The following is a 17,200-nucleotide window of genomic DNA, read 5'->3' on the forward strand; positions in this document are numbered from 1 at the left end:
AAAGCACATATATTTGACTCACCAATTCCATTTCAAAGGATTTACCTCAAGGATAATACTACAAAATTCCATGAAAATATCTAAAAGACTAGTCATTTTCTGGTAGCAAAAGTATTGGAATAATCTAAATTTCCTTGAGTATTAAAGTAGTTTTAAGAATAAAAGTAGATACATGGAACATCTGAATGCAATTGACTGCCCTGAAATCATTAGAAAAAGTGAATTTGATCTATAATTAACATGGGAGAGATTTCCAAGATTAAATATTAAAGGGAAAGATGCACAGTGCATAGCATCGTCCCTTTGATAAGCTTTTTAAAGGATGACATATGAATGTAATATTCACTAGCTGGTTGCCTCTGGTGGCAGATTGTATTTAATATTTTAGACAATACCTTTGTTAACCAAAACTTCAGAAAGAGAAACCTGATTAAAGTAAAGAGGCATTTATTTCAGGGTTGTTAGGACTGCAGCCCAGGAGATACAGATTCAAGAAACCTTTAAACTGTGTTCCATTGGACTAAAGAATGGAGAAAACTTATAAAGGCAAAAACCACAAGGTCAGAGTTAGTTACATGAGCTGTTTATTAAGGGTTATAACTGGAGCTGGCAAAGAGGAACAGTGTTTGTTGAGCAGAACTTGGCTGAGGTCCAAAATGGCTGAATAACTACAAAGGGGAGAACTACCTTAAGGCCACAAAGTTGTGTGTAGCAGATGTTATTTTAAACGTGGCTGGGGTCCTTGGGTTTGGTATAGTTCACAAAGTCCAGGTCCTCAGCGGTGCAAGGACATGCCTGTGACCTGATCCCCGGTGGCAGCCCAATTCCATTTCGCATGCCTAAACAGGCATTATTCCATTATGATTTCAAATTCTCATCATTTCCCCTTTTGGTTAAAACCTTTCCTCCAGAAAGCATTGATGAACAAGCCTTTGTATCAGTTAGATGTTTTGTCCCACAGAGCTGAAATGGACTTGTCACAGGAAGTTTACCTTAGGGTTAAAAGAGCAAGAAAAGAGAGTTTCATGCTTGAGTTGTGTTTAAGTAACAAGGGGTCTTAGGGTTAAGGTCTCAGGTAGACACATCTCAATCAGGATCCTGAACCTAGTTGACCTCTTTGGAATGCAATGGCAAGTGATGAGGCAAAGACTAGATGAATAGTCTCCAATCTCTGGTTCACTATTATTCTAGTAGATTCAGAAGATTTCAAATATTTTGGAAATAATAATGCTATTAGTTTGCATAACAATCAAACTAACAGATAGGGCTAAGATAACAATTAGTGATGCAAATAATAGTCCATGTCTTAGAAGGTAGCTTAATCTGGAAGCCAACAAACTAAATAGGTCCATCCAATATCCAGAGATTTCATGGACTTTTTTTAAGATATCAATATTAGCCTTTAATATTTCTAATTATTAGACTACCTTTATGATTTATTTATTTAAAAATAACATTCTTCTCTAAGGAGAGCTCACAAATTTCTGCTTATTAGATGGTTAAAGATGAAGAAACAATAAATTTATAAGGATCGACAGGACAGAGAAACAGGGTTTTAGGTGCTCAATTAATGAAGACTTGAAACAAAACTTGAATAGGATAGTAAAAAAAAGTAACAAGATTTGTTTATATAGGCTTCTTGGCCCAAATATCTACCATTGGCAGTGAAGGTGTTCTTCTACCCCAAGATGCAGGGAATGTACCTTCCACAAGGGAGATTCACTTCCTGTTTTCAGGAAAACAACAAGGAGGGTCCACATGTTCCTCTACATTGATTGCTTCTTTCAGTAACTTTAATTCAAAATAATTAACACACCTCCTTGAGGCACATTTTTGACTGGCCCACTCTAAACCTCAACAGTTACCTCCTCTGAAACTTACCTGGAAGTTTCATATGTTAAACGCTGAGTTGGTAACCGTGGAGAGAGAGAATGGGTTACTAGAGTCCTTCATTTCATTGAACCATTTTCTCAGTTCTGAGAACAAACCGGTCATTTCAGTTAAACAGACTGGGTCTCAGTGCAGGAGGCGGTGACGCAGGTAGGTTCCCCAAGTTAGGCCTATGATATAAACAATTAGGTGTTTAGTAAGAGGCACTTCTATGGAAACAAACAAAACAATCAAACAAATGTTAATGATTGGACCAGGTTATAAAACAGATTCTTAGCTCAGGCAGCAGTCAGTCACTGAAGCATCCTTTGCAGTTTGAAATGTCTCTGATGATGTCCTCAGGAGTTCAGGTAAATTTTCTGTATGGCTTCTACAGAATCAGGCATGATTGTTTAAATGTGAGGTTTAACTATGACCTAACTGTGGCATCTTCTTCATAGGTTATATCAAGTTATCTAATTTCAGTTTGCAGAGCTTCAGGAAAAGGGCAGTTTTAGTCTGAGAGTTTCTGAATTCTGGAGGGATCATATAGGGAGAAAAAGATGAATGTTTCAATTCTGCTTACAAAGATACTACCAAATGACTGTAAGTTTTGGGGAAAAAGTTCCCTATATTTGGAAAACAAAAGATTAAAAACCAGTAACGTTTTAGACAAATGACAAAACTGACTATAGTATTTATCAGTTCATTCAATCCTCTATAATTAATTGTCAATCTGCTCAAGTCCAGTTTTTCCATTAGCTCTGACAGTCTTTCCTAATGATTGAGAGTGAACTGTGACAGTGATAATTTCAAGAAGCTTGAAAAGTTTTTAATTTTCCCAGTGTAATGGCTGCCGTGATCCCTGGAGATTTTGTGGAGGCTACCCCTGAAGCGGAAAACACATGTTGAGCAGTTTCTTTTTCTTTGTGAAGGCACGAGCCTTGCAGCAAGAGAAGGCATCCAGAAAACATACAGACAATGACAAGAATATTTCAGTAACCCGTACCATGTGTCATTTGCAGGTGTTCAGAGACTCCAGAGGGAGAGAGGTGAGACCTCTGAGGAGAAAAACAATTTTCTTCAGGGTTGTGGTGCTGAAAGGTCAGACAATCCTGGTAGAACATTTTCACAATTTTATAGAAATCTTCCCACAATGTCTATTTACCACGTGAAGTATAGGAAAAGCACTGCGCTGCGTGAAGGAATGCTGAGGAAAATGAGGTTTGCCGCGAAGCCAGGAACCACTGAGCGGCCATCTTGGATTTCCCACAGTGCCTCTCAGCCTCGTGTACTCACCCTAACTCCTTTGATTGAGGAGCAGACGGTTGCCAAGTCGAAAGGACATCAACAGAGCAGGAGCTGGACAATCAGGGGTCAACTTTCTTATTAAAGTAGAATTGATTTACAACACTTTATTAGTTTCAAGGCTACAATGTAGAGATTCAATATTTTATAGGTTATACTGCATTTAAAGTTATCATAAAATATTGACTATATTCCTTGTTCTGTATAATATGTCCTTGCAGCTTATTTGTTTTATACAAAGTAGTTTGTGCCTCTGAATCCTCTTTGCCTATGTTGCTCCTCCTCACTTCTCTCCCCAATGGTAATCTCTAGCTTATTCTCTGTATCTGTTTTTGTTTTGTTATATAAATTGCTTTATTTTATTATTTTTTTTTAGATTTCATGTTTAAGTGATAACACACATTATGTCTTTATCTGACTACTTCAATACCCTTGGGGGCCATCCATGTTGTTACAGATGAGAAAAATTTATTATTTTTTATGGCTGAATATTTCTAGGCAAGTGTATTACAAAGCAGAGGCATCATTTTGCTGACAAAGGTCCATATAGTCAAAGCTATGGTTTTCCAATAGTCATGTGTGGATGTGAGAGTTGGACCATAAAGAAAGCTGAGCACCGAAGAATTGATGTTTTCGAAATGTGGTGCTAGAGAAGACTCTTCAGAGTCCCTTGGACTGCAAGGAGATCCAACCAGTCCATCCTAAAGGAAATCAACTCTGCATGTTCATTGGAAGGACTGATGCTGAAGCTGAAGTCCCAATATTTTGGCCACCTGAAGTGAAGAGCTGACTCATTCAAAAAGACTCTGATGCTGGGAAAGATTTCAGGCAAAAGGAGAAAGGAGCAGCAGAGGACGAGGTTAGATAAGCATCACTGACTCAATGGACATGAATCTGAGCAAACTCCAGGAGACGGTGGAGAACAGAGGAGCCTGGAGTGCTGTAGTCCATGCGGCCTTAAAGAGTCAGACATGATTTAGCAACTGAACAGCAACAGATTATCCCATTGCAATAACAGATTATTCCATTGTAAATATATGCTTTTATCCATTCATTTGTTGATGAACACTTAGGTTGTTTCCATATTTAGGTTCTCATTGTCAACAATGTAGCAATAAACATTGGGGTCCATATGTCTTTCTTAATTAGTGTTTTGATTTTCTTTGGACACATACCAAGGACGGGAATTGCTGGATCACATAGTAGTTTATTTTTCAATTTGAGAACTCTCCATACTGTTTCTATAGGAACTGCACCAATTTACATTCCTACTAATGGTATACTAGGCTTTGCTTTTCTCTGTATCCTTGCCAACATTTGTTATTTTGATAGCATTTTGATGATAGTCATTCTGACAGGTATGAGGTGATATCTCATGGTGGTTTTAAATTGCATTTCTCTGATAATTGGTGATGTTGAGCATCTTTCCATTTGCCTGTATGTCTTCTTGGAAAATGATTTTTCAGGTCTTCTGTCCATTTTTTAATTGAGTTGTTATTTTTCTAATATTGAGTTATATAAGCTGTTTATGTATTTTGGATAAAGGTATCAATCATATAATCACAAATACTTTCTCCCATTCAATAGGTTTTCTTTTCATTTTTTCAGTGGTTTCTTTTGATGTGCAAAAGATTTTAAGTTTAATTAGATTCTATTTGTTTCTTCTTCCTGTTGTTTTCTTTGCTTTAAAAGATACCTTAGGAAATAGATTCCAAAAAATATTTCTACGATTTATTTTAAAAAGTGTTAAGTACATTTTTTCTTTAGGAGTTAGATGGTTTCTGGTCCTACATTTAGCTCTTTAATCCATTTTGAGTTTATGTTTGCAGACGATGTGAGGAAATATTCTAATTTCTTTCTTTTATGTATACCTGTCCAATTTGCCCAGCACCACTGATTGAAAAGACTGTCTTTTCTCCACTTCTTGTTGTTCAGTAGGTCAGTCACATCTGAATCTTTGTGACCCCATGAACTTCAGCATGCTAGGCTTCCCTGTCGTCACTATGTCCCAGAGTCCCAGCTCAAACTCATGATCACTGAGTCAGTGATGCTATCCACACATTTTGTCCTCTGTTGCCCCCTTCTCTTCCTATCCTCAATCTTTCCCAGCATCACGGTCTTTTCCATTGAGTCGGCTCTTTGATCATGTGGCCAAAGTATTGGAGCTTCAGCTTCAACATCAGTCCTTTCAGTGAATATTCAGGGTTGATTTCCTTTAGGATTGACTGGTTTGATTTCCTTGCAGTCCAAGGGACTCTCAAGTGTCTTCTCCAGCAAAAGTTTGAAGTATCAATTCTTCAGTATTCAGCCTTCTTATGGTCCAATACTCACACCCACACATAACTACTGGAAAAACCATTGATGTGTGTTCAGTCACTTCAGTCATGTCCAACTCTTTGTGACTCTATGGACGGTAGCTTGTCAAGGTCCTCTGTCCTTGGGATTCTCCAGGCAAGAATACTGGAGTAGGTTGCCATGCCTTTCTCTGGGGAATCTTCCTGACACAGGGATTGAACCTGGGTCTCTTGAATTGCAGGCAGATTCTTACCACTGAGCTACTGGGAAGCCCTAGAAAAACCATAGCTTTGATGATACAGACCTTTGTTGGCAAAGTAATGTCTCTGATTTTTAATACGCTGTCCAGATTTATCATTCCTTTCTTCCGAGGAGCAAGTGTCTTTTAATTTCATGGCTGCGGTCACCATACCCAGTAATTTTGGAGCCCAAGAAAGTACAGTCTGTCACTGTTTCCACTTTTTTCCCCATTTATTTGCCATGAAGTGATGGGACCAGATGCCATGATCTTCATTTTTCGAATGTAGAGTTTTAAGCCAGGATTTTCACTCTCCTTTTTATCTTCAACAAGAGGCTGTTTAGTTCCTCTTCACTTTCTGCCATTAGATTGGTGTCATCTGCATATCTGAGGTTATTGATATTTCTCCTGGCAATCTTGATTCCAGCTTGTGCTTCATCCAGCCCACGTTTCACATGATGTACTCTGAATATAAGTTAAATAAGCAGGATTCCAGTTGAGCTACTTCAAATCCTGAAAGATGATGCTATGAAAGTGCTGCACTCAATATGCCAGCAAATTTGGAAAACTCAACAGTGGCCACAGGACTGGAAAAGTTCAGTTTTCATTCCAATCCCAAAGAAAGGCAATGCCAAAGAATGCTCAAACTACCGCACAATTGCACTCATCTCACATGCTAGTAAAGTAATGCTCAAAATTCTCCAAGCCACGCTTCAGCAATATGTGAACTGTGAATTTCCTGATGTTTAAGCTGGTTTTAGAAAAGGCAGAGGAACCAAAGATCAAATTGCCAACATCCGCTGGATCATGGGAAAAGCAAGAGAGTTCCAGAAAAACATCTATTTCTGCTTTATTGACTATGCTAAAACCTTTGACTGTGTGGATCACAATAAATTGTGGAAAATTCTGAAAGAGATGGGAATACCATACCACCTGACCTGCCTCTTGAGAAATTTGTATGCAGGTCAGGAAGCAACAGTTAGAACTGGACATGGAACAACAGACTGGTTCGAAATAGGAAAAGGAGTTCGTCAAGGCTGTATATTGTCACCCTGTTTATTTAACTTATATGCAGAGTACATCATGAGAAATGCTGGACTGGAAGAAACACAAGCTGGAATCAAGATTGCTGGGAGAAATATCAATAACCTCAGATATGCAGATGACACCACCCTTATGGCAGAAAGTGAAGAGGAACTCAAAAGCCTCTTGATGAGAGTGAAAGAGGAGAGTGAAAAAGTTGGCTTAAAGCTCAACATTCAGAAAACGAAGATCATGGCATCTGGTCCCATCACTTCATGGGAAATAGATGGGGAAACAGTGGAAACAGTGTCAGACTTTATTTTTCTGTGCTCCAAAATCACTGCAGATGGTGACTACAGCTGTGAAATTAAAAGACCCTTACTCCTTGGAAGGAAAGTTATGATCAACCTAGATAGCACATTCAAAAGCAGAGACATTACTTTGCCAACAAAGGTCCGTCTAGTCAAGGCTATGATTTTTCCTGTGGTCATGTATGGATGTGAGAGTTGGACTGTGAAGAAGGCTGAGCGCCGAAGAATTGATGCTTTTGAACTGTGGTGTTGGAGAAGACTCTTGAGAGTCCCTTGGACTGCAAGGAGATCCAACCAGTCCATTCTGAAGGAGATCAGATCTGGGATTTCTTTGGAGGGAATGATGCTAAAGCTGAAATTCCAGTACTTTGGCCACCTCATGCGAAGAGTTGACTCATTTGAAAAGACTCTGATGCTGGGAGGGATTGGGGGCAGGAGGAGAAGGGGATGACAGAGGATGAGATGGCTGGATAGCATCACTGACTCGATGGATGTGAGTCTGGGTGAACTCCAGGAGTTGGTGATGGACAGGGAGGCCTGGCGTGCTGAGATTCATGGACACGACTGAGCAACTGAACTGAACTGAAGCAGGATGACAATATACAGACTCCTTTCCCAATTTTGAACCAGTCTGTTGTTCCATGTCCAGCTCTAACTGTTGCTTCTGAACCTGAATACAGGTTTCTCAGGAGGTAAGTAAGCTGGTCTGGTATTCCCAACTCTTTAAGAATTTTCCACACTTTGTTGTGATCCACAAGGTCAAAGGTTTAGTGTAGTCAATGAAGCAGAAGTAGATGTTTCTCTGGAATTCCTTTGCTTTTTTATGATCCAATGGATGTTGGCAATTTAATCTGTGGTTTCTCTGACTTTTCTAAATCCAAGTTGTACATATGGAGGTTCTTGCATTGAAGCCTAGCTTGAAGGATTTGGAGCATTACCTTGCCACCGTGAGAAATGAGTGCAATTGTGTGATAGTTTGAACATTCTTTGGCATTGCCCTTTTTTGGAATTATAATGAAAACTGATCTTTTCCATAATGTGGCCACTGCTGAGTTTTCCAAATTTTCTGGCATATTGAGTGCAGCACTTTAATACCATCATCTTTTAGGATCTGAAATAGTTCAACTGGAGTTCCATCACTTCCACTAGCTTTGCTCAGAGTAATGCTTCCTAAGGCCCACTTGACTGAAAAAATAGGTGATTTTCCCCAAAGACACAAAGTTCCCTATTAGTTGGCTACAGGATATCTCATTACCATTTTCCTGTAGCTCAACATCAATATTCCTCATCAGACACAGATCACACAATTCCTTATAGTGATCTTTATATGTATTTATTCACATTCAGGTGATAGACAAGCAGACAGATTATCACTTTGATAACTGATGAATATATTAGTAGCTTTGGGTAAGAATCCAACTATAGAGGTCTAAGCTGAATATTTCAGGCCAGAAACTAATAATTCAGAATCCTTATCAATGTGATAGAAAACAAATAACAATTGAGCTCTTTTAAGAGCTGTGACAGACATTTCAAAGTAGCAGTGTATCTAAATCAGCCTGTATTTAGTTGTGAGTTGGAAACAATTCCTGGCTAAGTGACATATGCCCAGTTTAGAATTATGCATTTCAGCTCCAGGGAGAGCATATCACAGGAAAGTTTTATCATATCCATCGTCAGAATCTGTGTAAAGATGATATCTGGGGAAACTGCACAGATGCCAATCAGGAGACAACAGCATAAAGCCACATTCAGTCTCTCTGTTTCTTTATTTCCTAAAAGATGATCCACAGTATACCTTATTTCCTACCAAAGTCCTTGAGAGTTCTGAGTTTGTCATCTCACAAACAATTCTTTGTTTCATGAAAACATTTTCCTGTAGTTGGTGATAATTAATAGCTTCCTTATATAGAGTGCTATAAGCTCTTGCACATTATCCAAGAGTTATGCACAGTTTCATAAAAGCCCAGGCCATATGTGAAACTGACTTGAACATACTAATTTACTTGATCTTATTCTGATTCACCACATGTTGTTGTTTGTGTCAAAATTCATAAATCTTGCTTCACTTTGGCAAAGATGATTCATAGACAAGTCACAAATGACTGGATGAAAAATTAGCTTGTATACAATAGAGTAAAAAAATGAAAATGCATATGATTTGGGGATATACATTTTCTTTTGATGGCAATAAACTACTACAAATGGATTTTCATGTTTCAACTTAATAAATTCCAGTAGCTCATTATTGTGTAAATTAAAACAAGGCCACTGTGAAGTGGCAGTTTACGGCTATGCTATGAAACAGCCCCATATTTTTAAGACCCCAAACCTTGTTTGTATTAAGTTTAAATTCAGGAGAGCAATATTTGCCTAACTTTGAAACCCAGAAAATGTTAATTTACCTGAGACTTAGGTAATAGGTCCAATTAATATGAAGCAAACCAAAGTCCCCTGACATATACTGAGCATGTGCTTTAAGAAAGTCACTGATATAGAACATCTAATTATGATCTGAACAAACTATTAAGACTTGCCACATAATTTTCCTCTCATGATCGGCCATTATTTCACACTTTGGTTATGATTAGATCCCATCTGTTTGACTATCCTATTTCTATTCCTACAATCCTCTCAATAATTGAAATATTGTTAATAACAAAGTATCTTGAATTAGACTGAGTTCTCCAAAGTGAGGAGTACATTATCTGTGTCAAGGATAAGGGAATTCTAATGTTAAATAGAGAAAAATCTAAAACAAAGAACTTTAACTCCATTAAAGTTATAAGGCTTCAAGATTAAAGAAAGGAATTTTCAGTACAGGTTTAAACATATGTTATGATACTGGACAGATGTTTAAATGTTCCTCTGCTTCCTTGAGCAGATGCATCATTCACTGTTCTATTTCAGTAAGCAGGGAACATCATAATGAAATAGACACATTTGGCAATAAGAGATCATCACTTTTATGAATTGCATTTTCTGAAGGTGGGACGTTTTAAATGATTTTGCTATAATATATCATCATACCTGGTGTAAATTTATGATGTCCCTCTTTTCAAAGTTGACTAAATCAAATCAAGTTTCAATGAGATGAAATGAACTGATGAAAAGCTGTTTCTGAATTTTTGAAGTGGTTTGGGCTTTCTTATCAAGGCAAGTCTGTCTTGTAGCATGTTAATGTAAATTATGGTAGTGAATGTCAAATCTCCATCTGCTCCACCAATCTGTTAAAATATACAATTCTCTTCTAGGGAAAAGACTTTATAATCTTTTAGAATATTGTCATAAGTACCCCCTTGAATAAACTGTGTCTTAGAAAATCTATTCTTCACCAATGACTTAATTCCCTGCTCTGGCAGAATTTTTTGGTGATGTTACCAGAGGCTTACATATTTTTCTCTATTCCTAGAAAGGGTTTTATGAGCTCTTGATAACATTCTCTAGACTGTGTGCATCCGTCCACATCAACGCTGCAGACACTGAATTTAGAGACCATCATGGGAGCTAGAAGTTCTTCACAACAGAACATTCACTTTGGAAAAGAGGGAAAAGAAGTGAAAAGGGAAAAGTGTGTTTTCAATCACAGGGAGGGTGGATTTAGAGTATCCTCTGGGTTCAGTTTCCCAAAGCACTAGCAATGGCTTGGTGGAAAGAGCCTGTCGCTAGACTAAAAAGGCTCAGTGGCTCCTGTGCTTTCTACAGCGGGACTGTGCAAGTTACTTAACCTTCAAAGACTCACTTTCTTCATCTCCAAAGAATAACATCTAGGAGCAAATGAAATCATTCTGTTAAAGATTTAGAAGAATATGTTTTACCAAAAATTTATAATCATTTTCCATAAGCCACTGCATGCTGTCATGCGAACATACACAGAGATTTAGGTAATTATAATAGAAAGCTTTTACTCAGAAAACCTGAAAGATCAGCCTGCACTGTTGAGAACCAATGTGTCAGGAAGCATTAGGAGACTCTCAGAGATTTGCTGCCCAGCAAAGCACATAGAGCACATTTAAGAAGAAAAGCTTTCTGGCAATATATTATCAATCTTCTCCCAGAGTTTTGATATCTTCAGAAACAGAATTGCTTTTTGATCTTTACCCAAAAGAAGTGCATTGTGAATTCTATGCCCCCAAATTCACCAAACTTACATAATAAAACTGCTCTCGTTTGTAGAAAGCAAAAAGATATTCTTACATAAACTCTTTCCCCCCAAAAAAATTAGATTGGTTCATTCCAAAGTGACATTTAAATTTTTTTTTAATATATATCAGGGTTTTTGCTTAAGCTTGAATACAAACTTTATTTTTAAACTTCACTAATTAAAGACTCAGGAAAATACAAGACAAAAGAAATCAGAAGGCCTACATCCCAAACAACAGAATTCTAATCAACCATGGCTAAATGCCAAAGTGAGAAAAAGAGTATAATTATTGTGTTTTCCTCCATGTACAGAAGAAGTTCTTGAAGGAATATTTTAGTTAAAGTCAGAGGAAGTCTGAAAACTGTGGCCTAACCACAAAAAACCTGTCTTTTCAATCTCTTAAAATGTGTCAGTGGAGCTGATGACTACATAGGGGCTAGTTTTCCTTGCTTAGACACGTATGGAGGAGAAAGGGACTTCAGCATGAAAGAGCATCACTCACTTTGAGCAGACCGCCATCAACAAAGTCAAAATTTCAAAGTAGGCATTTATGTTGTTTGCAGTAATTGCTATTTAGGAGTTGAATATATGCTCAAGATTCATAACTGAAACAAAAAAAAAATCTCTTTGGATCACATAGTTTTATGAAATCAAGAAGATATGAACAGACTGCATTCTTTAAAAACAAGGCCTGATTCATTACAGTTTTACAGAAATGACCCAAATTATCCCGGATGGCAGTTGGGAACAGTTGTTACCAACATGGATTATGCATGTAAAAATGTTATAATGGGCTTCCTAAGATATTTTCTTATTACAAAATCCCCAGGTTTCCTGATAAACAGAAACTAAAAATGCTATTCAAAATCATCTAAATTTTCCACTCCAAAAATGCATATAATAAATTATTTTATGTTGCCTAAGCAGAGGATAGCTACTAAAAGATGACAAGCTATCTGCAAAGAGTAAATCATTATTTAATAGATAGAAAAAGAGGTAGGTACATATCACTCATGAATTTAAACTTTTTAAATATATAAACATACCAAAAATCATGTGGTAGGATATACACATTCATCTTGTTTTAATGGAAACTTAACTGTTTTAGTTTTTCTTCGATCTATTGCATTAGAAGCATAGATTACAATTATTTCCCCTCGCTTTCTGACAGTTGGAAGGTTTCGCCCTTCTTAACCTCTCGTTTTCATTTGCTAATAATTCACACTAATGGATCTTCAGTACCTACTAAGAAAAAATAAAAAGGAAGTAGAAGGATCGCAGTGACAAGGAACTGGGGGAAGAAACAGAGTGATCAAGAAAACGTAAGGAAAAGAATCTGAAAAGAAGAGGAGTAAGTTTGGGGGCTTTGTCAGTGGGGCACCACAAATCACAGAACTCATTCCAAAGAAATTGCCTTAAAAGGAAGAAGATCCACTACCAAGAAGAGTCTAGTACGCCAAGAAACAGTCACCATATTTCAATTGCTCAGGTTTTACCAACACTGTGCATGACAAAACGACCTTAAGAAAATGATGGAATTTAAATTGGGTCTTGCAGCCATGAAATTAAATGACGCTTACTCCTTGGAAGGAAAGTTATGACCAACCTAGATAGCATATTCAAAAGCAGAGACATTACTTGGCCAACAAAGGTTCGTCTAGTCAAGGCTATGGTTTTTCCTGTGGTCATGTATGGATGTGAGAGTTGGACTGTGAAGAAGGCTGAGCGCCGAAGAATTGATGCTTTTGAACTGTGGTATTGGAGAAGATTCTTGAGAGTCCCTTGGACTGCAAGGAGATCCAACCAGTCCATTCTGAAGGAGATCAGCCCTGGGATTTCTTTGGAAGGAATGATGCTAAAGCTGAAACTTCAGTACTTTGGCCACCTCATGTGAAGAGTTGACTCATTTGAAAAGACTCTGATGCTGGGAGGGATTGCGGGCAGGAGAAGGGGACGACAGAAGATAAGATGGCTGGATGGCATCACTGACTCGATGGATGTGAGTCTGGGTGAACTCCAGGAGTTGGTGATGGACAGGGAGGCCTGGCGTGCTGTGATTTACAGGGTCACAAAGAGTCGGACACGACTGAGCGACTGATCTGATCTGATCTGAAGGAGGTAGAGGGAAGGAAAGGCTACTATGATTAGGAAAAGGTAAATATAAGGTTGGATCATCATGAATGTGGGCTGCACCCATTGGAAAACGTCTCTCAATAAAGACTTCGAGTTGCAAGTCAAACTGTACATTAGTTCAGTTCAGTCACTCAGTTGTGTCCGACTCTTTGCAACCCCATGGACCACAGCACACCAGGCCTCCCTATACATCACCAACTCCTGGAGTTTACACAAATTCATGTCCATTGAATCAGTGATACATCCAACCATCTCACCCTCTGTTGTCCCCTTCTCCTCTCACCTTCAATCTTTCGCAGAATCAGGGTCTTTTCAAATGAGTCAGCTCTTTCCATCAGGTGGCCAAAGTATTGGAGTTTCAGCTTCAACATCAGTCCTTCCAATGAACACTCAGAACTGATATGATTTAAGATGGACTGGTTGGATCTCCTTTCAGTCCAAGGGACTCTCAAAAGTCTTCTCCAACAACAAACTTCAAAAGCATCAATTCTTCAGCACTCAGCTTTCTTTATAGTCCAACTCTCACATTCTATGGAAAAACCATAGCCTTGACTAGACAGACCTTTGTTGGCAAAGTAATGTCTCTTTTTTAATATGCTGTCTAGGCTGGTCATAACTTTCCTTCCAAGGAGTAAGCATCTTTTAATTCCATGCCACCATCTGCAGTCACCATCTGCAGTGATTTTGGAGCCCCAAAAATAAAGTCAGCCACTGTTTCCACTATTTCCCCATCTATTTGCCATGAAGTAATGGGGCAGGATGCCATGATCTTAGTTTTCTAAATGTTGAGCTTTAATCCAACTTTTTCACTCGCCTCTTTCATTTTCATTAAGAGGCTCTTTAGTTCTTCTTCACTTTCTACCAAAAGGGTGGTGTCATCTGCATATCTGACGTTATTGATATTTTCTCCCAGCAATCTTGATTCCAGTTTGTCCTTCATCCAGCCCAGCGTTTCTTATGATGTACTCTGCATATAAGTTAAATAATCAGAGTGACAATATACAGCCTTGATGTACTCCTTTTCCTATTTCGAACCAGTTGTTGTTCCATGTCCAGTTCTAACTGTTGCTTCCTGACCTGCATACATATTTCTCAAGAGGCAGGTCAGGTGGTCTGGTATTCCCATCTCTTTCAGAATTTTCCACAGTTTATTGTGATCCACACAGTCAAAGGATTTGGCATAGTCAATAAAGCAGAAATAGATCTTTTTCTGGAACTCTCTTGCTTTTTCGATGATTCAGCAGATGTTGGCCATTTGATCTCCGGTTCCTCTGCCTTTTCTAAAACCAACTTGAACATCTGGAAGTTCACAGTTCATGTATTACTGAAGCCTGGCTTGGAGAATTTTGAGCATTACTTTACTAGCCTATGAGACGAGTGCAATTGTGTGGTAGTTTGAGCATTCTTTGGCATTGCCTTTCTTAGAGACTGGAATGAAAACTGACCTTTTCCAATCCTGTGGCCACTGCTGAGTTTTCCAAATTTACTGGCATATTGAGTGCAACACTTTCACAGCATCATCTTTCAGGATTTGAAATAGCTCAACTGGAATTCCATCACCTCCACTAGCTTTGTTCATAGTGATGCTTCCTAAGGCCCACTTGATCTTCACATTCTGGCTCTAGGTGAGTGAGCACACCATCGTGATTATCTTGGTCGTGAAGATCTTTTTTGCACCATTTTTCTGCGTATTGTTGCCACCTCTTCTTAATATCTTCTGCTTCTGTTAGGTCCATACCATTTCTGTCTAGACTGTACATAACTGCACATCAGGTGATTTCAAATGACTCTCATGAACTAATAATGAGTCATAATTGATAACCTACTGTAGGTAGACATCATAAAGGCTTCTATTTTTTTCCAAGTGCTGTCTTCATCACTCAGGATTTAACTGTGAGAAAAATAGTTGTGTTTCCACTTCTGCCATTGATGGTAACAGATTTAATCAAAGATACCCTCTGGTTCATATGACAGAGAAAATTTAATAGGCTGTCATGCCACTAGTGGGCAGAACAGAGAACATATTAATTCAGTACTGGGTAACCCACAGCTCGTGTTCACAGTAGAAAAGTGATTGTACTTAATGTGACAGAGGAGGAAAGAATGATTCCATGGATTTAAGTAACAGAGACACAAGTTTTTGTCCAATAGTTTCTATAACAATTACAAATGTCCCAAATTAGACTGGCCTGCTCTTCAGGTGGAATTTAATCAAAGGCTGAATTACTCCCTATGTTGAGTATTGTGAAGAGGATTGTTGTGCCTGATAACCTCTAAATTTCTTTTAACTTTCTGGGTCAGTTAAATCTTGACTTTCTTCTATATGTTTTATGATTATTGAACTAACAATAAATATCAAAGATCCCTGCGCAAAAATATGTGCAATAAAATAATTCCAAAAGATAACAAATAATATGACCTCTACTCTAAAATAATTGGATGCTCATCTAATGTTGTTGGTCTTTTCACTGATCATGCTGCTGCTGCTGCTGCTAAGTCACTTCAGTCGTGTCCGACTCTGTGCGACCCCATAGACAACAGCCCACCAGGCTCCCCCGTCCCCAGGATTCTCCAGGCAAGACCACTGGAGTGGGTTGCCATTTCCTTCTCCAATACTTGAAAGCGAAAAGTGAAAGTCCGACTCCGTGCGACCCCATAGATGGCAGCCCACCAGGCTCCCCTATCCCCAGGATTCTCCAGGCAAGAACACTGGAGTCAGTTGCCATTTCCTTCTCCAATGCATGAAAGTGAAAAGTGAAAGGGAAGTCGTTCAGTCATGTCTGACTCTTAACGACCCCATGGACTGCAGCCTACCAGGCTCCTCCATCCATGGGATTTTCCAGGCAAGAGTACTGGAGTATTATACCTAAATTCTTCCTATCAGTTCTTACCTGAAAACTCTTTTGTTGATTATTCCACTTCGACTTTATCAAATCAAGGGGAAATTTGAAACATTTGGCTTTCTTAAACGTCTTCTAAATGTTCAGCATAGTCTATACCAAATTAGTATTCACATCATTTCTTCAAAACCTTACATTTAGACTTGATTTTAATTACCTCTCAATTACATCTTGCACCGCTCCTGTGAGTTAGCATCTTGAAAAGAAGGGAAGCTGCTGAAAAAAAGTTAGATTTTAAAATGCAACATGACAAGTTTAGACTTAGCTTCTGTTGCAGCTATGAAATGATTTTCCAAAACAAGATGCTTTCATATAGTTTTTTTAAAATTATATATTTCATTGCCTCCAATGTCCACATGTATCTATACCTTTTGCAAAAACATTGCACAGAATATAATAAGGAAGCCCTGGGTTTCAGATATAAGCATTAGAACTAGACAAAGTATGAAGTGCAGGACCTCTGCATTATTGCTCATGCAGACTTGTGAAGACTGAAATAGTCCCAAAAAGACTCATAAAAATTAACCATTTAGAATGTTATGAATTTAAAATTTAGTCACCTCCTTCTTAACTGGCTTCAAAAGTTTTCTTAGTGAACAGAGGTTACTATAATTATTTAAACTCATTTTGAATGAAAAAGAACTTCCCTTGTGTCTCAATCCCTGGGTCAGGAAGATCCCCTGGAGAAAGACATGGCAACCCACTCCAGTATTCTTGCCTGCAAAATCCCAAGGACAGAGGAGCCTGGTGAGTTGCAGTTCCTGGGGTCGCAGAGTCAGACTTGGCTGAGCTACTAATACTTTCAGTTTTAATGAAAAAAAAAAAAAAAAGCATGCATAACAATAGTGAAAATAATGATGTGATAAGAGCTACATTTATCAAATACCCATTATGTTCAGACACAATTATAACCACATTATATGTGTTAGGTAATGTGTTATATGAAAAATTATATGAAAAATACTGCTGTTTTTTAAAA

The sequence above is a fragment of the Bos javanicus genome, chromosome 14 (assembly GCF_032452875.1).
Source record: "Bos javanicus breed banteng chromosome 14, ARS-OSU_banteng_1.0, whole genome shotgun sequence".
In the NCBI taxonomy this organism is placed as follows: domain Eukaryota; kingdom Metazoa; phylum Chordata; class Mammalia; order Artiodactyla; family Bovidae; genus Bos; species Bos javanicus.